Source organism: Arachis hypogaea, chromosome 5 (assembly GCF_003086295.3).
Source record: "Arachis hypogaea cultivar Tifrunner chromosome 5, arahy.Tifrunner.gnm2.J5K5, whole genome shotgun sequence".
In the NCBI taxonomy this organism is placed as follows: domain Eukaryota; kingdom Viridiplantae; phylum Streptophyta; class Magnoliopsida; order Fabales; family Fabaceae; genus Arachis; species Arachis hypogaea.
In genome coordinates, this window is record NC_092040.1 from 83749450 (window position 1) to 83773710 (window position 24261).

Here is a 24261-nt window from a genome sequence, read left to right on the forward strand (position 1 = left end):
TCCCTTTGTTCTCTTCTTTTTCATATGAGCAGGAACAATGATAAGAACATTCTTGTTGAAGCTGATCCTGAACCTGAAAGGACTCTGAAGAGGAAGCTAAGAGAAGCTAAAGCACAACACTCCGGAGAGGACTTTACAGAAAATCTCGAAAAAGAAGCAGACATGGTAGTCGAACCCAACAACAATGTTAGAGATGCAAGGCAGATGCTTGGTGACTATACTGCACCAACTTCCAACTTCTATGGAAGAAGCATCTCAATTCCTGCCATCGGAGGAAACAACTTTGAGCTTAAGCCTCAATTAGTTTCTTTAATGCAGCAGAATTGCAAGTTTCATGGACATCCATCGGAAGATCCTCATCAATTCTTAGCTGAATTCTTGTAGATCTATGATACTGTTAAGACCAATGGGGTTGATCCCGAGGTCTACTGACTTATGCTTTTCCCCTTTGCTGTAAGAGACAGAGCTAGGACATGGTTGGACTCACAACCTAGAGAAAGCCTGAATTCTTGGGATAAGTTGGTCACTACTTTCTTAGCCAAATTCTTTCCACCTTAAAAGCTGAGCAAGCTTAGAGTGGATGTCAAAATCTTTAGACAGAAAGAAGGTGAATCCCTCTATGAAACTTGGGAAAGATACAAGCAATTGACCAGAAGGTGTCCTTCTGACATGCTTTCAGAATGGAGCATCTTGGATATATTTTTTGATGGTTTATCCAAATTGTCCAAGATGTCATTGGACCACTCTTCTGGTGGATCTCTTCATCTGAAAAGAACTTCTGCAGAAGCTCAGGAACTCATTGAGGTGGTTGCAAATAACCAGTTCATGTACACTTCTGAAAGAAATCCTGTGAGTGATGGGATGACTCAAAATAAAGGATTTCTTGAGATTGATGCTCTGAATGCCATATTGGCTCAAAACAAAATATTGACTCAGCAAGTCAATATGATTTCTCAGAATCTAACTGGATTACAAGCTGCATCCGGCAGTACTAAAGAAGCCTCCTCTGAAGGAGAAGCTTATGACCCTGAGAATCCTGTAATGGAAGAGGTGAATTACATGGGAGAACCCTATGGAAACACCTATAATCCTTCATGGAAAAATCATCCAAATTTCTCATGGAAGGATCAACAGAAGCCTCAACAAGGCTTCAATAATAATAATGGTGGGAGAAATCGGTTTGGCAATAGCAAGCCTTTTCCATCTTCTTCTCAGCAACAAACAGAGAACTCAGAGCAGAGCCCTTCTGGCTTAGCAAACATAGTCTCTGATCTATCTAGGGCCACTCTCAGTTTTATGACTGAAACAAGGTCCTCCATCAGAAATTTGGAGGCACAAGTGGGTCAGCTGAGTAAAAGAGTTACTGAAACTCCTCATAGTACTCTTCCAAGCAATACAAAAGAGAATCCAAAGAGAGAATGCAAGGTCATTGTTCCGAGGGTTACCTGAAACTGTAGGTCGATCTCGGACGAGATCTTCTGTGTTGGTCAGAGCCGAAGTGTCCGGCAGGTGAATGGCGTCCGGAGCTGGTGTGTCCGACTTGTGGAACTGAGAGTGCTGCTGATCCTTTATCACCGAAGGGTGGGGGGTACCTGCAAGGGACTCCGATGCTTAAGTTAGCAAGGGTATTAAGCAGGTATTGAGTAGAATCAGAGTATGAATTATACCTGGGTGTTCCAGTGTATTTATAATGGTGAGAAGTGACCTTTCTAGATAAGATAAGTTAGTTATCTTATCTTATCTTATCTTTGGGTGAGGTCAGCTTATCTTCAACGGAACCGCCTTTATCTCTGTAGGTTGGGATTGCCTCTGGATTTAGGTCGTGTTCCTTTATTTGGGCCCTTTATTGGGCTTTCCTGTCGATTTGGTCGAGCTCTTCGAGAAGAGGTCGAATAGTCTGACCTAAAGAGGTCGGTTGCTTTGTCGCTAAACATCCCGGGTCGGTCAGCTCGACCCAGGGTATGAACAGTGCCCCTGCTTGAGCTCGGTTTTCTTGTTTGAGGTTGAGTCTTTTGACGTTGGTCCTTTTTAGTGAAACTGAGTTTAAGCATTTTGTCGATTTCTTCCTTTGTAGATTTTTGAATGTAGAACGTTTTTCTCTAAAAGTGCGGACTTTTATACCAGCGCTTTGTTCTTGGGAACGTGGGGGTTTAATACCTTCATTAATTGGTATTAATTGCCCTATTTTTTCTTTTGGCTTTTATTTTGATTTTCTCAAAAACGGTTTCTCTTCTTTGCTCTTTTTCGTAACTTCTCCCTTTACTCTCTCACTTTCTGTTTCTTGCCCAGAGTTTGTAGTTTCTTCTTTGCGATGCCTGTTCTGCTACTACGTTTTTGGAAGAGGGCTGATTCCAGATTTTCTCCTTCTGTCTTTGCATTCTTCCACTTGGAGGTTTTTCTTCTATTTCTCCAGGTTCGATTTTTCTTCCTCTGTTCCCTTTATATGTCGGTAGAAAGTTTGAATTTTGCTCAGAGAAAGTTGGGATCTTTCTGTTTTTACCATGTCTAATTGTTTGTGTGTTCTGGAATATCTTCGTTTTTTGGTGCGCCTTTGACGATGATTTTTTGCTTGATCTTTGAAAAAGTTTGTGTCTTTGGTGATTTTCTGCTTGGAATTTTTGATGTTTGATAATGCTTTTTGCCGGTAGACTGTAGGAAGGTGGTGACTTTGTGTCTTTGTTTTTACTTCCTTTGTTTCTTTTAGGACTTTGTTTTCTTTTTGATGAGTGCCGGGGCGTAAGCTGTAGAAATTTCTTGAATCCTTGCTTTGCTATTGCCTCCAAAGGATGTCCCAGGATTTTGGTTTGAATCTTGGGGTTTTTCCTTTTTTGTTCGTCCGTCGAGTTGTTTTTGCCCCTTGTCCGAGATGCTTTTTTAGTAATCCACTCTTCTTTTCTTATTGTAGGATTTAGTTGGCCTCATGTCTTCTCGCAATAACGTTGTAGAGATGCCTTCCCGGGTTTCTGAGGGCATGGCTGATTGGGTGGACTCAATGGTCCTTATGTGTGTCTCCTTGGTTGATTCCGAGTTTTGCGCGCAGCTTAGGCAGTTTCATAGGGTCTGTAGTAATCCAGGTGATGAGAAGAACTATGAACTTGTCCCTCCCTCCTCCGAAGAGAGAGTCTGCTTCTCTACTCGGGTTGGTGACGATCGCCCTTTCTTCTATGTTTATGACTTTTTCTTTGGTCCGCTGGGCATTACCCTTCTTTTTACTCAATTTGAAACCGACCTGTTATGGTCTTGTAATGCTGACCCCTCTCAACTTCACCCTAATTCCTGGGGTTTCATAAAGATTTTTCAATTGTTGTGTAATGGTTTTGGTATCCCTGCTTCCAAATCTCTCTTTTTCTATTTGTTTGTCTTGACTAAACCCGGAGTGGTAAAAAAGAAGGCGGCTTGGGTCTCCTTTCGCTCTACCCAGGGAAAGAAGGTTTTTTCCATGTTTGACGAATCTTTTCGTGATTTTAAAAACTACTTTTTCAAGGTCCGAGCTATTGAAGGAGCTCGCCCCTTTTTTCTGGATGAAAACAACGAGCCTTCTTTTCCCTTGGAATGGCAGAAAGAGGTGAGGATGTCCCGATATACGTGGGAGATGTTGGATGAGGCTGAGCAAGCCTTTGTGACTGTCTTGGAAGAACACTGGGGGCAACCTCCCCATCTCGACACAAAGAAATTTCTAACCAATCCCTATCTCGCCTTCTGGCTAGGGACGAAGTTCTTCTCATCAATGAACTCCGCCCAGCTCGATTGTGTGGAACTCTTCTCCTTTGCCTATGAGGTTTAGGCTTTCGTTATAACAGCGATGTGCTGTCTTTTGGTCTGCTTTTATCGTGGCAATCCCTTTTGGGGTTGGGAACTTCATACATAGGTGTGGGGTCAAGACTATTGCGCCGAGTTGGTTGAGTGTTGTCCGTCCTATGAGAGCGTTGTAAGCTGAACTTGCATTGACTACAATGTAGTCTATTTTGAGGGTCCTGGATTGGTCCCCTTTTCCAAAGGTTGTATGTAGTGGTATGTATCCGAGTGGTCGAACCGGGGTATCTCCTAGCCCAAATAGGCTGTTTGGATATGCTTTAAGTTCTTTGTCTTCCAAGCCGAGATTATCAAAGGCTGTTTTGAATAAGATGTTGGTAGAGCTCCCTTGGTCTATTAAGGTGCGGTGTAGGTTGGCGTTTGCCAATATGATGGTGATAACCATGGGATCATCGTGTCCTGTGATGACGCCGGATGCGTCTTCTTTAGTGAATGTAATTGCCGGAGTGTTGAGTGCTTTCTCCTCTCCTTCGACATGATATACTTCTTTGAGATATCTTTTGCGAGAGGATTTGGAGATTCCACCTGCTGTGAATCCGCCGTGTATCATGTGGACATGTCTTTCTGGTGTCCGAGGTGATCGCTCTGTTCATTCGGTATCTTCATCCCTTCGTCTCTTTCTTTGATCATCATCTCGGCTGGCCAGGAATCGATCTAATTTTCCTTCTCTCACCAATTTTTCTATGATGTTTTTTAAGTCGAAGCATTCGTTTGTGGAGTGTCCTCAGACTCGATGGTATTCACAATATTGCTTTCGGTTTCCTCCTCCCCTTTTGCCTTTGAGTGGCCGTGCTGGGGGGATTTTTTCTGTATGGCAGACTTCTTTGTATATCTCGTCCAGGGATGTCCTGAGAGGGGGTGTAGTTATGGTATTTTTTGATTTTTTCCCCTTGTCAATCTTCTTTTCTTTTAGATTCCTTGTCTTTATCTCAGTAGGAGGCCCCCGATTTTGAGGTTTCTCCTAACCAAGCGTTCTCCTCCATGTTGATATACTTTTCTGCCCGTTCCTGCACTTCGTCTAAGGAGTTCGGGTATTTTTTGATATAGATTGGCTGAAAGGTGCCTCTCGTAGGCCATTGATGAGTCCCATGATGGCGGCCTCCATTGGTAAACTTTGTATGTCCATGCATGTTTTGTTGAATCTCTCCATGTAGCTGCGGAGGCTCTCCCGATCTCCTTGTTTGATCCCTAGTAAACTGGGGGCGTGCTTGGCTTTATCTTTCTGAATGGAGAATCTGTCTAGGAATTTTTTAGCTACGTCATCAAAGCTTGAGATGGACTTCGGGGGTAGGTTGTCGAACCATCGGATCGATATCTTTATGAGAGTTGTTGGAAAAGCCTTGTAGCGAACAGCATCTGGGGCGTTAGTGAGGTACATTCTACTTCTAAAGTTGCTGAGGTGGTGGTTGGGGTCCGTGGTGCCATCATACAGGGTCATATCCAGGAGTTTGAAGTCTTTTGGAATTTTGGTTTTCATGATTTCCCTAGTGAACGGGTCTTGCTCTTTGCGTGAATTTTCCTCGAGATTAGCCCGGGGGCCTTTTGATTTGAGATCGGCTTCCAATTGCTGTAGTTTTTCTTCCAACTCCCGACGCCGCCGCACCTCTCTTTGGAGATCTCTTCCAATTTCCCGTTGTTGTTGGGTTTCTTTTTCCAGTTGTTTTAGGCGATCCAGGAGCGCTTCTATTGCTCCTGAATTTGGTGAGTCTTCGTCTTTGTTGGTTTCCGGAGTGTTTTGTAGCGTGACACCCGCGTTTTTGTGCGGTGTCCGATCCTCCAGACCTGAATCGTGGTCGTTGTCATGGTCGTTCGCCATGGTGATGGGATGACTTCCAGGTCCCCGGCAACGGCGCCAATGTTCCGAGGGTTACCTAAAACTGTACGTCGATCTTGGACGAGATCTTCTGTGTTGGTCGGAGCCGACGTGTCCGGTAGGTGAATGGCGGCCGGAGCTGGTGTGTCCGACTTGTGGAACTGAGAGTGCTGCTGATTCTTTATAACTGAAGGGTGGGGGGTACCTGCAAGGGACTCCGATGCTTAAGTTAGCAAGGGTATTAAGCAGGTATTGAGTAGAATCAGAGTATGAGTTATACCTGGGTGTTCCAGTGTATTTATAATGGTGAGAAGTGACCTTTCTAGATAAGATAAGTTAGTTATCTTATCTTATCTTATCTTTGGGTGAGGTCAGCTTATCTTCAACGGAACTGCCTTTATCTCTGTAGGCTGGGATTGCCTCTGGATTTGGGTCGTGTTCCTCTATTTGGGCTCTTTATTGGCCTTTCCTGTCGATTTGGTCGAGCTCTTCGAGAAGAGGTCGAATAGTCTGACCTAAAGAGGTCGGTCGCTTTGTCGCTAAACATCCCGGGTCGGTCAGCTCGACCCAGGGTATGAACAGTCATCAATATAACCAAAATGGCTGAACCTATAGAGGAGGAAGAGGCAGTGATTTCCAATGAGAAAGACCTTGCTGGACATCCACTGACCCGTAAGGAGTTCCATAATGAGGAATCAAAGGAATCTGAGGCTCATACAGAGACCATGGAAGTTCCACTGAACTTACTATTGCCATTCATGAACTCTGATGCGTATTCTTCCTCTGAAGAGGATGAAGACATTGTTGAAGAGCAAGTTGCTCGGTATCTAGGAGCAATTATGAAGCTGAATGCCAAGTTATTTGGTAATGAGACTTAGGAGGATGAACCTTCATTGCTCATCAATGAACTGAATGCCTTGGTTCAGCTGAAAATACCTCAGAAGAAACCAGATCCCAAAAGGTACTTAATACCTTGTACTATAGGCACCATGACCTTTGAGAAGGCTCTGTGTGACCTAGGGTCAAGTATAAACCTCATGTCAATCTCTGTAATGGAGAAACTAAGAATCTTTGAGGTATAAGCTACAAGAATCTCACTAGAGATGGAAGACAAATCAATGAAAAAGGCTTATGGACTTGTAGAGGATGTCTTAGTGAAGGTTGAAGGCCTCTACATCCCTGCTGACTTCATAATCTTAGACACTAAAAAGGAGGAGGATGAATCCATCATCCTTGGAAGACCCTTCCTAGCCACAGCAAGGGTTGTAATTGATGTGGACAGAGGAGAGTTAGTCCTTCAATTGAATGAGGACTACCTTGTGTTTAAGGCTCAAGGATCTTCTTCTCTAAACATGAAGAAGAAGCATGAAAAGCTTCATCCAATTCTCTCCATATAGAGTCAAGCAGAGCCCCACATTCAAACTCTAAGTTTGGTGTTGGGAGGCCACAATCATGCTCTGAGCATCTGTAAAGCTCTGTAAGAGCTTCCTGTCAAGCTATTGATATTAAAGAAGCGCTTATTGGGAGGCAACCCAATTTTATTTACCTATGTTAGTTACTTTTTTATTTTCCATTGTTAATTTATGTTTTCTTTAGGTTGATGATCATGTGGAGTCACAAAAACAACTACAGAATTAAAGTGGAATAAAAAACAGCATCAAAAACAGCACACCTTGGAGGACGAGCTTAAACGCTAGTAAGGATAGTAAAATGGGCGTTTAACGCCCAAAATGGCAGCATTCAGGGCGTTAAACGCCAGAATGGGCAGACAGACTGGTGTTTAACACCAGAAAAGGGTGTCTGGCTGGCAATAAACGCCAGTAAGGATAGCAGAATGGGCATTTAACGCCCAGTCTGGCAGCATTCTGGTGTTAAACACCAAAAATGGCAGCCAGACTAGCGTTTAACACCAAGAAAGGTAGCAGAGCTAGCGTTAAACACTAGAAATGGCACACAGAGGGCGTTTAAACGCCAGAAAGGTGCAGGGATGAGAAATCCTTAACACCTCAGGATCTATGGACCCCACAGGATCCCCACTTACCCCAACTCACTCTCTTTCCTCTTCACACCTTTCCATAACACTCTTTCCCATACACCATTCACCCATCAAATCCTACCCTCTTCCCCATAATTTCTCCACCACTCACATCCATCCACTCTTCCCCAAAAACCCCTCATAAAACCCCACCTACCTCACCATTCAAATTCAATACATTTCCCTCCCAAACCCACCCATTCTCACACGGATTCCCTCTCTCCCTTACCCTATAAATACCCCTCCTTACCACCCTCAATTTCACACATCACAAACACTTCTTCACCCCCCTTGGCCAAACCACTCATACACTTCCATCTCCTCTATTTCTTCTTCTTCTACTCCCTTTTTTCTTCTTTTTCTTGAGGACGAGGAAACCTTTTAAGTTTGGTGTGGGAAAAAGCTTTACTTTTTTTGTTTTTCCATAACCATTAATGGCACCTAAGGCCGGAGAAACCTCTAGAAAGAGGAAAAGGAAGGCAGTTGCTTCCACCTCTGAGTCATGGAAGATGGAAAGATTCATTTCAAAGGTCCATCAAGACCACTTCTATGAAGTTGTGGCAAAATACATCCAACAGTACTAAAGAGGCAGCTTCTGAAGAAGCTTATGATCCTGAGAACCCTGCCATGGCAGAGGTTAATTACATGGGTGAACCTTATGGAAACACCTATAACTCATCATGGAGAAATCATCCAAATTTCTCATGGAAGGATCAACAAAAGCCTCAACAAGGCTTTAACAATGGTGGACGCAACAGGCTGAGCAATAGCAAGCCTTTTCCATCATCTTCTCAGCAACAGACAGAGAATTCTGAACAAAACACTTCTAATTTAGCCAATCTAGTCTCTGATCTGTCAAATGCCACTTTCAGTTTCATGAGTGAAACAAGATCCTCCATCAGAAATCTGGAGGCACAAGTGGGCCAGCTGAGTAAGAAAGTCAGTGAAACTCCTCCCAGTATTCTCCCAAGCAATACAGAAGAGAATCCAAAAGGAGAGTGCAAGGCCATTGATGTAATCAATATGGCCGAATGCACAAAGGAGGAGGAGGACGAAAATCCTAGTGAGGAAGACCTCCTGGGACGTCCTTCAAGCAAGAAGGAGTTTCCTATTAAGGATCCAAAGGAATCTGAGGGTCATATAGAGACCATAGAGATTCCATTAAATCTCCTTCTACCATTCATGAGTTCTAAAAACTATTCTTCCTCTGAAGAGGATGAAGATGTGACTGGAGAGCAAGTTGCTCAATACTTAGGAGCTATCATGAAGCTGAATGCCAAGTTGTTTGGTAATGAGACTTGGGAAAGTGAACCTCCTTTGCTCATTAATGAACTAGATACCTGGATTCAGCAAATTTTACCTCAAAAAAGACAAGATCCTGGAAAGTTCTTAATACCTTGTACCATAGGCACCATGACCTTTGAAAAGGCTCTATGTGATCTAGGGTCAGGGATAAATCTTATGCCACTCTCTGTAATGGAGAAGCTGGGGATCATTGAGGTACAACCTGCCTTGTTCTCATTACAATTGGCAGACAAGTCATTGAGACAAGCTTATGAAATAGTGGAGGACGTGTTAGTAAAGGTTGAAGGCCTTTACATCCTTGCTGATTTCATAATCTTAGACACTGGGAAGGAAGATGATGAATGCATTATCCTTGGAAGACCTTTCCTAGCCACAACAGGAGCTGTGATAGATGTCAACAGAGGTGAACTAGTCCTTCAATTAAATGGGGACTACCTTGTGTTTAAGGCATATGGCCATCCCTCTGTGACAAAAGAGAGTAAGCATGAAGAGCTTCTCTCAGTTCAGAGTCAAGAAGAACCCCCACAGTCAAACTCTAAGTTTGGTATTGGGAGGCCACAACCAAACTCTAAGTTTGGTGTTAAGACCCCATATCCAAACTCTAAGTTTGGTGTTGGGACTATACAACATTGACCTGATCACCTTTGTGGCTCCATGAGAGCCACTGTCAAGCTATTGACATTAAAGAAGCGCTTGTTGGGAGGCAACCCAATTTTATTTATCTAATTTTTATTTTGTTTTATTCTATTGTTATTTTGTGTTTTATTAGGTACATGATCATGTGGAGTCACGAAAAAAATATAAAAGTTAAAAACAGAATCAAAAATAGCAGAAGAAAAATCACACCCTGAAGGACGCACAGACTGGCGTTCAACGCCAGTAAGGAGCATCTGGCTGGCGTTCAACGCTAGAACAGAGCATGAAACTGGCGCTGAACACCAGAAACAAGCAACATTCTGGCACTGAACGCCAGGAATGTGCCTAGAGGAAAAGCTGGCGCTGAACGCCAGTAACAAGAATGAAACTGGCGTTCGACGCCAGAAACATGTTATTTGTGGGCGTTGAACGCCCAGAATGTGCATCACTCGGCGTTTAAACGCCAGAATGGTGTGCAAAGGCATTTTACATGCCTATTTGGTGCAGGGATGGAATTCCTTGACACCTCAGGATCTGTGAACCTCATAGGATCCCCACCTACCTCGCCCTCTCTCTCTCTCTCCATTCATGGTCATCCCTTCTGTTTTCCATTCACCACTCACATCCATCCACTCTTCCCCAAACACCCCACCTACCTTCAACATTCAAAATCTCTTTCCCACCCAATCCCACCCATAGAGCCGAATACACATATCCCTCTATCTTTTCCATATCTTCTTCTTATTCTTCATCTTTTCTTTCTTCTCTTGCTCGAGGGCGAGCAATTTTCTAAGTTTGGTGTGGTAAAAGTATAGCTTTTTGTTTTTCCATAACCATTGATGGCACCTAAGGCCAGAGAAACCTCAAAAAAAAAGAAGAAGAGAAAAAAGGGAAGACAAAAGCTTCCACCTCTGAGTCATGGGAGATGGAAAGATTCATGTAAAGGATCTATAGCTCAGTGGTAGAACATTTGACAGCAAATCAAGAGATCCCTGAGATACCTCAGGGGATAAATTGTCCTCCACACAATTATTGGGAGCAACTAAGGATAGGAACACCAAAATAACTAGGAATCATGCAACAGAAGCAAGGAAGAGACATAAAGGAGCTCAAAAAGCACCATTGGACCTTCAAGAGGGCGCCACCCTCACTAAGGTGGACTCATTCCTTGTTCTTATTTCTCTGTTTTTTGATTTTTATGCTTCATGTTTATTTATGTTTTGTGTCTCTACTTCATGATCATTAGTGTTTAGTAACTATGTCTTAAAGTTATGAATAATACCATTAATTCTTCACCTCTCTTAAATGAAAAATGTTTTCATTCAAAAGAACAAGAAGTACATGAATTTCGAATTTATCCTTGAATTTAGTTTAATTATATTGATGTGGTGACAATACTTTTTATTTTCTGAATGAATGCTTAAACAGTGCATATTTTTTATCTTGTTGTTTATGAATGTTAAAACTGTTGGCTCTTGAAAGAATGATGAACAAAGAGAAATGTTATTGATGATCTGAAAAATCATAAAATTGATTCTTGAAGCAAGAAAAAGTAGTGAAAAAGCAAAAGCTTGTGAAAAAAAGTGGCAAAAAAAATAGAAAGAAAACGAAAAAGCAAGCAAAAAAAGCCAATGGCCCTTAAAATCAAAAGGCAAGGGTAAAAAGGATCCAAGGCTTTGAGCATCAATGGATAGGAGGGCCAAAGGAAATTAAATCCAGGCCTAAGCGGCTAAATCAAGCTGTCCCTAACCATGTGCTTGTGTCATGAAGGTCCAAGTGAAAAGCTTGAGACTGAGTGATTAAAGTCGTGATCCAAAGCAAAAAAAGTGTGCTTAAGAGCTCTGGACACCTCTAACTGGGGACTCTAGCAAAGCTGAGTCACAATCTGAAAAGGTTCACCCAGTCATGTGTCTGTGGCATTTATGTATCTGGTGGTAATATTGGAAAACAAAGTGCTTAGGGCCACGGCCAAGACTCATAAGTAGCTGTGTTCAAGAATCAACATACTTAACTAGGAGAATCAATAACACTATCCAAAATTCTAAGTTCCTAGAGAAGCCAATCATTCTAAACTTCAAAGGAAAACGTGAGATGACAAAATTGTTCCGAAGCAAAAAGCTACAAGTCCCGCTCATCTAATTATAATTAATATTCATTGATATTCTGGAATTTATAGTATATTCTCTTCTTTTTATCCTATTTGATTTTTAGTTGCCTGGGGACAAGCAACATTTTAAGTTTGGTGTTGTGATGAGCGGATAATTTATACGCTTTTTGGCATTATTTTTAGGTTGTTTTTAGTAAGTTCAAGCTACTTTTAGGGATGTTTTCATTAGTTTTTAAGTTAAATTCTTATTTCTGGACTTTACTATGAGTTTGTGTGTTTTTCTGTGATTTCAGGTAATTTCTGGCTGAAATTGAGGGACTTGAGCAAAACTCTGAAAAAGGCTGACAAAAGGACTGCTGATGCTGTTGGAATCTGACCTCCCTGCACTCGAAATAGATTTTCTAGAACTACAGAACTCTAATTGGCGCGATCTCAACGGCGTTCGAGAGTAGACATCTAGAGCTTTCCAGAAATATATAATAGTCCATACTTTATTTGGGAATTGGCGATGTAACTTGGCGTTGAACGCCAAGTACATGCTGCTGTCTGGAGTTAAACGCCAGAAACACGTCATGATCCGGAGTTGAACGCCCAAAACATGCTATAACTTGGAGTTCAACTCCATGTTAAGCCTCAGCTCGTGGATAGATCAAGCTCAGCCCAAACATACACCAAGTGGGCCTCGGAAGTGGATTTATGCATCAATTACTTACTCATGTAAACCCTAGTAGCTAGTTTAGTATAAATAAGACTTTTTACTAGTGTATTAGTCGTCTTTTGACCACGTTACATCTTTGGTCTCAGTTTTGTTTTATTCTTCATCTTAAGAGGCTATTGATCACGTTTTAGGGGGCTGGCCATTCGGCCATGCCTGAACCTTTCACTTATGTATTTTCAACGGTGGAGTTTCTACACACCATAGATTAAGGGTGTGGAGCTCTGCTGTACCTCAAGTTTCAATACAATTACTGTTACTTTCTATTCAATTCTCTTTTATTCTTATTCCAAGATATACGTTGCACAACACTTTGATGAATGTGATGATCCGTGACACTCATCATCATTATCACCTATGAACGTGCGTGACTGACAACCACTTCCGTTCTACTCTAGGCCGGGCGCATATCTCTTAGATTTCCCAACAGAATCTTCGTGGTATAAGCTAGATAGATGGCAGCATTCATGGGGATCCGGAAAGTCTAACCTTGTCTGTGGTATTCCGAGTAGGATCCCGGGAATCCGGAAAGTCTAACCTTGTCCGTGGTATTCCGAGTAGGATTCCGGTATTGAATGACTGTGACGAGCTTCAAACTCCTGAAGGCTGGGCGTGATGACAAACGCAAAAGAATCAATGGATTCTATTCCAACCTGATTGAGAACCGACAGATGATTAGCCGTGCTGTGACAGAGCATTTGGACCATTTTCACTGAGAGGATGGGATGTAGCTATCAACAAGGGTAATGCCTCCAGACGATTAGCCGTGCAGTGACAGCGCATAGGACCATTTTCCCGAGAGGATTAAAAGTAGCCATTGATGATGGTGATGCCCTACATACAGCTTGCCATGGAAAGGAGTAAGAAGGATTGGATGAATGTAATAAGAAAATAGAGATTCAAGAGGAGCACAGCACCTCCACATGCCTATCTGAAATTCCCACTATTGATCTACATAAGTATTTCTATCCCTTTTTATTTTCTATTTATTATTAATTTTTGAAACCCATAACCATTTAATCTGCTTAACTGACATTTACAAGGTGACCATAGCTTGCTTCATACCAACAATCTCTGTGGGATCGACCCTTACTCACGTAAGGTTTATTACTTGGACGACCCAGTACACTTGCTGGTTAGTTGAACGAGATTGTGGAAAGAAAGTGCTGAGTTAATGTTTTTATGCACATGCTAAAGAGCCATTATTGTTGATCACAATTTCGTCCACCAGCAAGCCGATTCAACTGAGAAGGCATGACCTCAAACCTGTGGCTAGAGGATGGTTGGAGTTCATCCAACGCTCTATCATTCCTACTAGCAACTGGTCCGAAGTAACTATGGATCGGGCTATCATGATCCATAGTATCATGATTGGAGAGGAATGCAATTTAGTTGGAATTGTCATAGAGGAAGACATCCTTATTGAAGCAAACAAGCCCATAACTAAAAAGAGGATGGAGCAAACAAGAGAGCCCACTCATGGACCTCAACAAGAGCATGAGAAAATCCCTCATCAAGAAATCCCTGAGATGCCTCAAGAGATGCATTTCCCTCCACACAACTATTGGGAGTAACTCAACACCTCTTTAGGAGATTTGAGTTCCAACATGGAGCAACTAAGGATAGAACACCAAGAGCACTCCATTATCCTCCATGAAATCAGAGAGGACCAAAGAGCCATGAGGGAAGAGCAACAAAGGCAAGGAATAGATATTTAGGAGCTTAAGCACTCCGTAGGATCTTCAAGAGGAAAAACTAGCCGCCGTCACTAAGATGGACCCGTTCTTTAATTCTCTTATTATTTGTTTTTCTATTTTTTGTTTCCTTTGCTTTATGCTTTGTCTATGTTTGTGTCTTTATTACATGATCATTAGTGTCTATGTCTTAAAGCTATGAATGTTCCATGAATCTTTCACCTTTCTTAAATGAAATATGCTTTCTGAAAAAGAACAAGAAGTACATGAATTTTGAAATTTATCTTGAAATTAGTTTAATTATTTTGATGTGGTGACAATACTTTTTGCTTTCTGAATGAATGCTTGAACAGTGTATATTTTTTATAGTGAAGTTTATGAATGTTAAAATTGTTGGCTCTTGAAAGAATAATGAAAAAAGAGAAATGTTATTTATAATCTAAAAAAAATCATAAAATTGATTCTTGAAGCAAGAAAAAGCAGTAAAAAACACAAAGCTTGCGAAAAAAATGGTGAAAAAAAAGAAAAAGCAAGCAGAAAAAGCCAACAGCTCTTTAAACCAAAAGGCAAGAGCAAAAAGCCAATAACCCTTTAAACTAAAAGGCAAGGGTAAAAAGGATCCAAGGCTTTGAGCATTAATGGATAGGAGGGCCCAAAGGTATAAAATCCTGGCCTAAGCGGCTAATTCAAGCTGTCCCTAACCATGTGCTTGTGTCATGAAGGTCCAAGTGAAAAGCTTGAGACTGAGTGGTTAAAGTCGTGATCCAAAGCAAAAAGAGTGTGCTTAAGAAATCTGGGCACCTCTAACTGGGGACTCTAGCAAAGCTGAGTCACAATCTGAAAAGGTTCACCCAGTTATGTGTCTGTGGCATTTATGCATCCGGTGGTAATACTGAAAATCCGGTGGTAATACCGGAAAACAAGATACTTAGCATCACGGCCAAGACTCATAAGTAGCTGTGTTCAAGAATCAACATACTAAACTAGGAGAATCAATAACACTGTTTGAATTCTGAGTTCCTATGAATGCCAATCACTCTGAACTTCAAAGGATAAAGTGAGATGCCAAAACTGTTCTGAAGCAAAAAGCTACTAGTCCCGCTCATCTAATTGGAACTAAGCTTCATTGATATTTTGAAATTTATTGTATTTTCCCTTCTTTTTATCCTATTTTGTTTTTAGTTGCTTGGGGGCAAGCAACAATTTAAGTTTGGTATTGTGATGAGCAGATAATTTATACACTTTTTGGCATTGTTTTTAGGTAGTGAGATATCATTTAGACCATGCAAAAGCAAACAAACCAAATCATGTGTAAAGGTTCTACCTTTAATATTAAATGCTACTAGTCGACATACAAGGCTGGTTAAAATATTTTGAGATATAGGTGTATGAACTGTCAAATCAAAATTCAACTTAAAGAAATCAAATCCAAATCACGCGCAACAGTTAAAGAAATAAAAGAGTGCGATGCGCCCTAATCTTACAGTACAGTTAGAGAACGAGTCTTGACATAACACTGACCTTGGATTAGGAGTCCTGTAAGTCTCCAAATTTTGGAAATTAAATAATAAGTTATTTATGATTTATTACATTTATTCAACGTTATATTTTCAAAGATCTTTATATTAAATCGATATTTTCTTATTATTGATTTAAAGCTTTAGTGATTGAAAAATAATGAGGATTTTATATGCTTTAATTTGAATAATTATATTTCCTTACACACACACACACACACACACACACACACACACACACACACACACACACACACACACACACACACACACACACACACACACACACGACAAAACAAAGAAAAACAGAGAAAGAAAGTTGCGATCAGAGAAAATAGAGGATAGGGAAAGAAAGGAGGGGACCGTGCTAGCTGGGAACTTGCCGCCGTCGCCGTCATCGTCAATAGCATCAGAGAAGAGAGAGAGATAGTTCATGGAAGAGAGACAGAGGAGCAAAAACGAGTCAGAGAGGAGACACGTCGTTGCTATGCAAAGCCTACGATTACCGTCGAGCTCGCCGTTCCATTATGGAGCTGTGATGTCGTCGCCGAGCTTTTGACAATACGGCCATACCGCCACTGTAAAGTTCACCAAAAAGAAGGACGACAAAGCCAGCAAGGAGGCCGGCGTGAATATGCAAAAGAAGAGGGGGAGGACTGGTGCACCGAATTTTGATTCACACTTTTCACAACTCCGGTGCCACTAACCAGCAAGTGCACTGGGTCGTCCAAGTAATATCTTATGTGAGTAAGGGTCGATCCCACGGAGATTTTCGGCTTGAAGCAATCTATGATTATCTTGTAAACCTTAGTCAAGAGATTAATAATGAGGAGAGTTTTGTTTGTAAAACATAAAAGAACATGAAATAAATACTTGTTATGCAGTAATGGAGAGTGGGTTGGAGTTTTGGTAATTAAAAGATAAATAAACATAAAATAAAGATAGAGATACTTGTGTAATTTATTGGTGGGAATTTCAGATAAGTGTGTGGAGATGCGTTATCTCTGCTTTCCTACAGTCTTCATTCAATCATTCATACTCCTTTCCATGGCAAGCTGTATGTTGGGATCACCGTTGTCAATGGCTACCTCCCGTCCTCTCAGTGAAAATGGTCCTCTACAATTTTTGTATGGCGCATCAAATGTCGGATTTCTCGTCTCGGATGAAAAATACCAGGCATAACTACCGCATGGCTAATCAGCTGTTGGTTCTCGATCGTGTCGGAATAAGATCCAATGATCCTTTTGCGTCTGTCACTATGCCTCACAGTCGCGAGTTTGAAGCTCGTCACAGCCAACCCTTCCCAGATCCTACTCGAAATACAACAGACAAGGTTTAGACTTTCCAGATCTCAGGAAAGCTACCAATGAATTCTAGCCTATACCACGAAGATTCTAATTTCGGATTCAGATACCCCATTGTTAGAGGGGAGTCGATGTGAATCGTTGATTAGAAACCCAAGAGATACACACTCTAGCTTTCGCAGGTAGAACGGAAGTGTTTATCAGGCACCCATTCATAAGTGAGAATGGTGATGAGTGTCACGAATCATCACATTCATCAGGTTGAACTGCGAGTGAATATCTTAGAATAAGAATAAGCTTGAATTGAATAGAAGAACAATAGTACTTTGCATTAATACTCGAGGGACAGCAGAGCTCCACACCTTAATCTATGGTGTGTAGAAACTCCACCGTTTGAAAATACATAAGTGATGAAGGTCCAGGCATGGCCAAATGGCCAGCCCCCATAAAAGTCTAAGATTGCATAAAACTGATCAATGATCGGTCTAAGGACTAAACGTCCAAAGATGTGAGTACAATAGTAAAAACTCCTATTTATACTAAACTAGTTACTATGGTTACAAAAATAAGTAAATGATGCAGAAATCCACTTCCGGGCCCACTTGGTGTGTGCTTGGGCTGAGCATTGAAACTTTCATGTGTAAAAACTTTTCTTGGAGTTAAACGCCAATTTTTATGCCAGTTTGGGTGTTTAATTACAGCTTCTATCCTGTTTCTGGCGTTTAACGCCATAATAGGGCAAGAAGTTGGCGTTTGAACGCCAGTTTGCGTCGTCAAAACTCGAGCAAAGTATGAACTATTATATATTTATGGAAAGCCCAGGATGTGTACTTTCTAATGCAATTGAGAGTGCGCTATTTGGAATTCTGTAGCTCCAAAAAATCTATTTCGAGTGCAGGGAGGTCAGAATCCATCAGCATCTGCAGTCCTTTTTCAGCCTCTGAATCAGATTTTTGCTCAGGTCCCTCAATTTCAACCAGAAAATACCTGAAATCATAGAAAAACACACAAACTCATAGTAAAATCTAGAAATGTGAATTTTGCTTAAAAACGAATAAAAATATATTAAAAACTAACTAAATCCTACTAAAAACTATCTAAAAATAATGCCAAAAAGCGTATAAATTATCCGCTCATCACAACACCAAATTTAAATTGTTGCTTGTCCCCAAGCAACTGAAAATAAAATAGAATAAAAAGAAGAGAATATACAATGAATCTCACAATATCAATGAAACTTAGTCCCAATTAGATGAGCAGGGCTAGTAGCTTTTTGCTTCTGAACAGTTTTGGCATCTCACTTTATCCTTTGAAATTCAGAATGATTGCTATAGGAACTCAGAATTTTTGATAGTGTTATTGATTCTCCTAGTTCAATATGTTGATTCTTGAACACAGCTATTTTATGAGTGTTGGCCGTGTCCCTAAGCACTTTGTTTTCCAGTATTACCACCGGATACATAAATGCCACAGACACAAAACTGGGTGAACCTTTTCAGATTGTGACTTAGCTTTGCTAAAGTCCCCAATTAGAGGTGTCCAAAGTTCTTAAGCACACTCTTTTTGCTTTGGATCACGACTTTAACCACTCAGTCTCAAGCTTTTCACTTGGACCTTCATGACACAAGCACATGGTTAGGGACAACTTGATTTAGCCGCTTAGGCTTGGATTTTATTTCCTTGGGCACTCCTATCCATTAATGCTCAAAGCCTTGGTTTCTCTTTACCCTTGCCTTTTGGTTTAAAGGGCTATTGGCTTTTTTTGCTTGCTTTTTCTTTTCTTTCTTTTTCTCTTTTTTCGCCATTTTTTTCTCTTTTTTTTTTCTTTTTCACTGCTTTTTCTTGCTTCAAGAATCAATTTCATGATTTTTCAGATTATCAATAACATTTTTCTTTGTTCATCATTCTTTCAAGAGCCAACAATTTTAACATTCATAAACTTTACTATAAAAAATATGCAATGTTCAAGCATTCATTCAAAAAACAAAAAGTATTGCCACCACATCAAAATAATTAAACTAATTTCAAGATAAAATTTGAAATCCAACTACTTCTTGTTCTTTTGTAATTAGGCACATTTTTCATTTAAGAGAGGTGAAGGATTCATGGAATTATTCATAGCTTTAAGACATAGGCACTAGACACTAATGATTATGTAGTGAAGACACAAACATAGACAAACATAAAGTATCAAATTCGAAAAATAGAAAAATAAGAACAAGGAAATCAAAGAACGGGTCTACCTTAGTGATGGTGGCTAGTTCTTCCTCTTGAAGATCCAATGGAACGCCTGAGCTCCTCTATGTCTCTTCCTTGCCTTTATTGCTCCTCCCTCATAACTCTTTGATCTTCTCTAATCTCATGGAGAATGATGGAGTGCTCTTGGTGCTCCACCCTTAGTTGGTCCATGTTGTAACTCAAGCCTTCCAAAGAGGTGTTGAGTTGCTCCCAATAGTTATGTGGAAGAAAATGCATCTCATGAGGCATCTCAAGAATTTCTTGATGAGGAATTTCCTCATGCTTTTGTTGTGGTCCATGAGTGGGCTCTCTTATTTGCTCCATCCTCTTTTTAGTGATGGGCTTGTCCTCTTCAATAAGGATGTCTCCTTCTATGTCAATCCCAGCCAAATTGCATAGGTGACAAATGAGATGAGGAAAGGCTAATGGTGCACGAAATTGTGATCATTACAACTCAAATAATCCATAAACCTGGTGTTCAACACCATGGCATAAACACAACTTCGCACAACTAACCAGCAAGTGTACTGGGTCGTCCAAGTAATAAACCTTACGCGAGTAAGGGTCGATCCCACAGAGATTGTTGGTATGAAGCAAGCTATGGTCACCTTGTAAATCTTAGTCAGGCAGACTCAAATGGGTATAGTGATAAACGCATAAAACATAAAGATAAAGATAGAGATACTTATGTAATTCATTGGTAGGAATTTCAGATAAGCGTATGAAGATGCCTTCCCTTCCGTCTCTCTGCTTTCCTACTGTCTTCATCCAATCCTTCTTACTCCTTTACATGGCAAGCTTAAGCAAGGGTTTCACCATTGTCAGTGGCTACCTCCCATCCTCTCAGTGGAAATGTTCAACGCACCCTGTCACGGCACGGCTATCCATCTGTCGGTTCTCGATCAGGCCGGAATAGAATCCAGTGATTCTTTTGCGTCTGTCACTAACGCCCCGCCCTCAGGAGTTTGAAGCACGTCACAGTCATTCAATCATTGAATCCTACTCAGAATACCACAGACAAGGTTCGACCTTCCGGATTCTCTTGAATGCCGCCATCAGTTCTAGCCTATACCACGAAGACTCTGATCTCACGGAATGGCTGGCTCGTTTGTCAGGCGAGCACTCGGTTGTCAGGCAATCATCCATGCATCGTGTATCAGGAATCCAAGAGATATTCACCCAATCGAAGGTAGAACGGAGGTGGTTGTCAGTCACACGTTCATAGGTGAGAATGATGATGAGTGTCACGGATCATCACATTCATCAAGTTGAAGAACAAGTGATATCTTAGAACAAGAACAAGCGGAATTGAATAGAAGAACAATAGTAATTGCATTAATACTCGAGGTACAGCAGAGCTCCACACCTTAATCTATGGTGTGTAGAAACTCCACCGTTGAAAATACATAAGAACAAGGGCTAGGCATGGCCGAATGGCCAGCCTCCCAATGTGATCTAAGATAGCATCAAAACAAAGATAACTACCCAGATATCTCAATACAATAGTAAAAGGTCCTACTTATAGAAAACTAGTAGCCTAGGGTGTACAGAGATGAGTAAATGACATAAAAATCCACTTTCGGGCCCACTTGGTGTGTGCTTGGGCTGAGCAATGAAGCATTTTCGTGTAGAGACTCTTCCTGGAGTTAAACGCCAGCTTTTATGCCAGTTTGGGCGTTTAACTCCCATTTTGATGCCAGTTCCGGCGTTTAACGCTGGGATTTCTGAGGGTGACTTTGAACGCCGGTTTGGGCCATCAAATCTTGGGCAAAGTATGAACTATCATATATTTCTGGAAAGCCCAGGATGTCTACTTTCCAAAGCCGTTGAGAGCGCGCCAATTGGGTATCTGTAGCTCCAGAAAATCCACTTCGAGTGCAGGGAGGTCAGAATCCAACAGCATCTGCAGTCCTTTTTGGTCTCTGAATCAGATTTTTGCTCAGGTCCCTCAATTTCTGCCAGAAAATACCTGAAATCACAGAAAAACACACAAACTCATAGTAAAGCCCAGAAAAGTGAATTTTAACTAAAAACTAATAAAAATATACTAAAAACTAACTAGATCATACCAAAAACATACTAAAAACAATGCCAAAAAGCGTACAAATTATCTGCTCATCACAACACCAAACTTAAATTGTTGCTTGTCCTCAAGCAACTGAAAATCAAATAAGATAAAAAGAAGAGAATATGCAATGAATTCCAAAAACATCTATGAAGATCAGTATTAATTAGATGAGCGGGGCTTTTAGCTTTTTGCCTCTGAACAGTTTTGGCATCTCACTCTATCCTTTGAAATTCAGAATGATTGGCTTCTTTAGGAACTCAGAATCCAGATAGTGTTATTGATTCTCCTAGGAAAGTATGATGATTCTTGAACATAGCTACTTTATGAGTCTTGGCCGTGGCCCAAAGCACTCTGTCTTCCAGTATTACCACTGGATACATACATGCCACAGACACATAATTGGGTGAACCTTTTCAGATTGTGACTCAGCTTTGTTAGAGTCCCCAATTAGAGGCGTCCAGGGTTCTTAAGCACACTCTTTTTGCCTTGGATCACAACTTTATTTCTTTCTTTTTCTCCCTTTTTTTCGTTTTCTTTTTCTTTCTCCCTTTTTTTTTTCGAAATTTTTCTCTTTTTTTTTCATTGCTTTTTCTTGCTTCAAGAATCATTTTAATGATTTTTCAGATCCTTAGTAACATGTCTCCTTTTTCATCATTCTTTCAAGAGCCAACATTCATGAACCACAAATTCAAAAGACATATGCACTGTTTAAGCATACATTCAGAAAACAGAAATATTGCCACCACATCAAAATAATTAAACTGTTATAAAATTCAAAATTCATGCAATTCTTTTCTTTTTCAATTGAGAACATTTTTCATTTAAGAAAGGTGATGGATTCATAGGACATTCATAACTTTAAGGCATAGACACTAAGACACTAATGATCACAAGACACAAACATGGACAAACATAGGCATTAATTTTCGAAAAACAGAAAAATAAAGAATAAGGAAATTAAGGAACGGGTCCACCTTAGTGATGGCGGCTCTTTCTTCCTCTTGAAGATCCTATGCAGTGCTTGAGCTCCTCAATGTCTCTTCCTTGTCTTTGTTGCTCCTTTCTCATGATTCTTTGATCTTTTCTAATTTCATGGAGGATGATGGAGTGTTCTTGATGCTCCACCCTTAGTTGTCCCATGTTGGAACTCAATTCTCCTAGGGAGGTGTTTAGTTGCTCCCAATAGTTTTGTGGAGGAAAGTGCATCCCTTGAGGAATCTCAGGGATCTCATGATGAGTGGGGTCTCTTGTGTGCTCCATCCTCTTCTTAGGGATGGGCTTGTCCTCATCAATGGGGATGTCTCCCTCTATGTCAACTCCAACTGAATAACAGAGGTGACAAATGAGATGAGGAAAGGCTAACATTGCCAAGGTAGAGAACTTGTCCGCCACCTTATAAAGCTCTTGAGCTATAACCTCATGAACTTCTATTTCTTCTCCAATCATGATGCTATAAATCATGATAGCCCGGTCTATGGTAACTTCGGACCGGTTGCTAGTGGGAATGATTGAGCGTTGGATAAACTCCAACCATCCTCTAGCCACGGGCTTGAGGTCATGCCTTCTCAATTGAACCGGCTTCCCTCTTGAATCTCTCTTCCATTGGGCGCCCTCTTCACATATGACTGTGAGGACTTGGTCCAACCTTTGATCAAAGTTGACCCTTCTAGTGTAAGGGTGTTCATCTCCTTGCATCATGGGCAAATTGAATGCCAACCTTACACTTTCCGGACTGAAATCCAAGTATTTCCCCCGAACCATAGTAAGATAATTCTTTGGATCCGGGTTCACACTTTGATCATGGTTCTTGGTGATCCATGCATTGGCATAGAACTCTTGAACCATCAAGATTCCGACTTGTTGAATGGGGTTGGTAAGAACTTCCCAACCTCTTCTTTGGATCTCATGTCGGATCTCCGGATATTCACTCTATTTGAGTGAAAAAAGGGACCTCGGGGATCACCTTCTTCAAGGCCACAACTTCATAGAAGTGGTCTTGATGCACCCTTGAGATGAATCTCTCCATCTCCCATGACTCGGAGGTGGAAGCTTTCGCCTTCCCTTTCCTCTTTCTAGAGGTTTCTCCGGCCTTGGATGCCATAGATGGTTATGGAAAAACAAAAAGCAATGCTTTTACCACACCAAACTTAAAAGGTTTGCTCGTCCTCGAGCAAAAGAAGAAAGAAGAGAGTAGAAGAAGAAGAAATGAGGGGAAAGGGAATGGCGTTTGTTTTCGGCCAAGAAGGGGAGAAGTGGTGTGTATGTTGTGTGAAAATGAAGGAGTGAAGGAGGGTATATATAGGAGAGGGGGAAGGGAGGGTTCGGTCAAGTGAGGGTGGGTTTGGGTGGGAAAGTGGTTTGAATTTGAATGGTGAGGTAGGTGGGGTTTTATGAAGGATGGATGTGAGTGGTGAAGAGAAAGAAGGGATTTGATAGGTGAAGGGTTTTTGGGGAAGAGGTGTTGAGGTGATTGGTGAATGGGTGAAGAAAAGAGAGAGAGTGGTGGGGTAGGTGGGGATCCTGTGGGGTCCACAGATCTTGAGGTGTCAAGGAAAAGTCATCCCTGCACCAAATGGCAAGCAAAATCTCGTTTTGTGCCAATTCTGGCGTTAAATGCCGGGCTGGTGCCCATTTCTGGCGTTTAACGCCAGCTTCTTGCCCTTTTCTGGCGTTTAACGCCAGTCTGGTGCCCCTTTCTGGCGTTAAACGCCCAGAATGGTGCCAGACTGGGCGTTAAACGCCCAACAGCTAGCCTCACTGGCGTTTAAACGCCAGTGGGTTCTTCCTCCAGGGTGTGCTATTTTTCCTTCTATTTTTCATTCTGTTTTTGCGTTTTTTATTGATTTTGTGACTTCTTATGATCATCAACCTACAAAAAATATAAAATAACAAAAAATATAAAATAACAAAAGAAAATAGTTAATTATAAAACATTGGGTTGCCTCCCAACAAGCGCTTCTTTAATGTCATTAGCTTGACAGAGGACTCTCATGGAGCCTCAGAAATGCTCAGAGCT

General features: G+C 41.2%; 1 non-coding gene across 1 annotated transcript; it reads right to left on the bottom strand.

Moving 5' to 3' along the window:
- Positions 1-567: 567 nt before the first annotated feature.
- LOC112804416 (small nucleolar RNA R71) lies at positions 568-675 on the bottom strand. The gene has a single exon (XR_003203027.1). It is a non-coding gene; the product is annotated as a small nucleolar RNA R71 (small nucleolar RNA).
- Between the last annotated feature and the right edge of the window lie 23586 nt (positions 676-24261).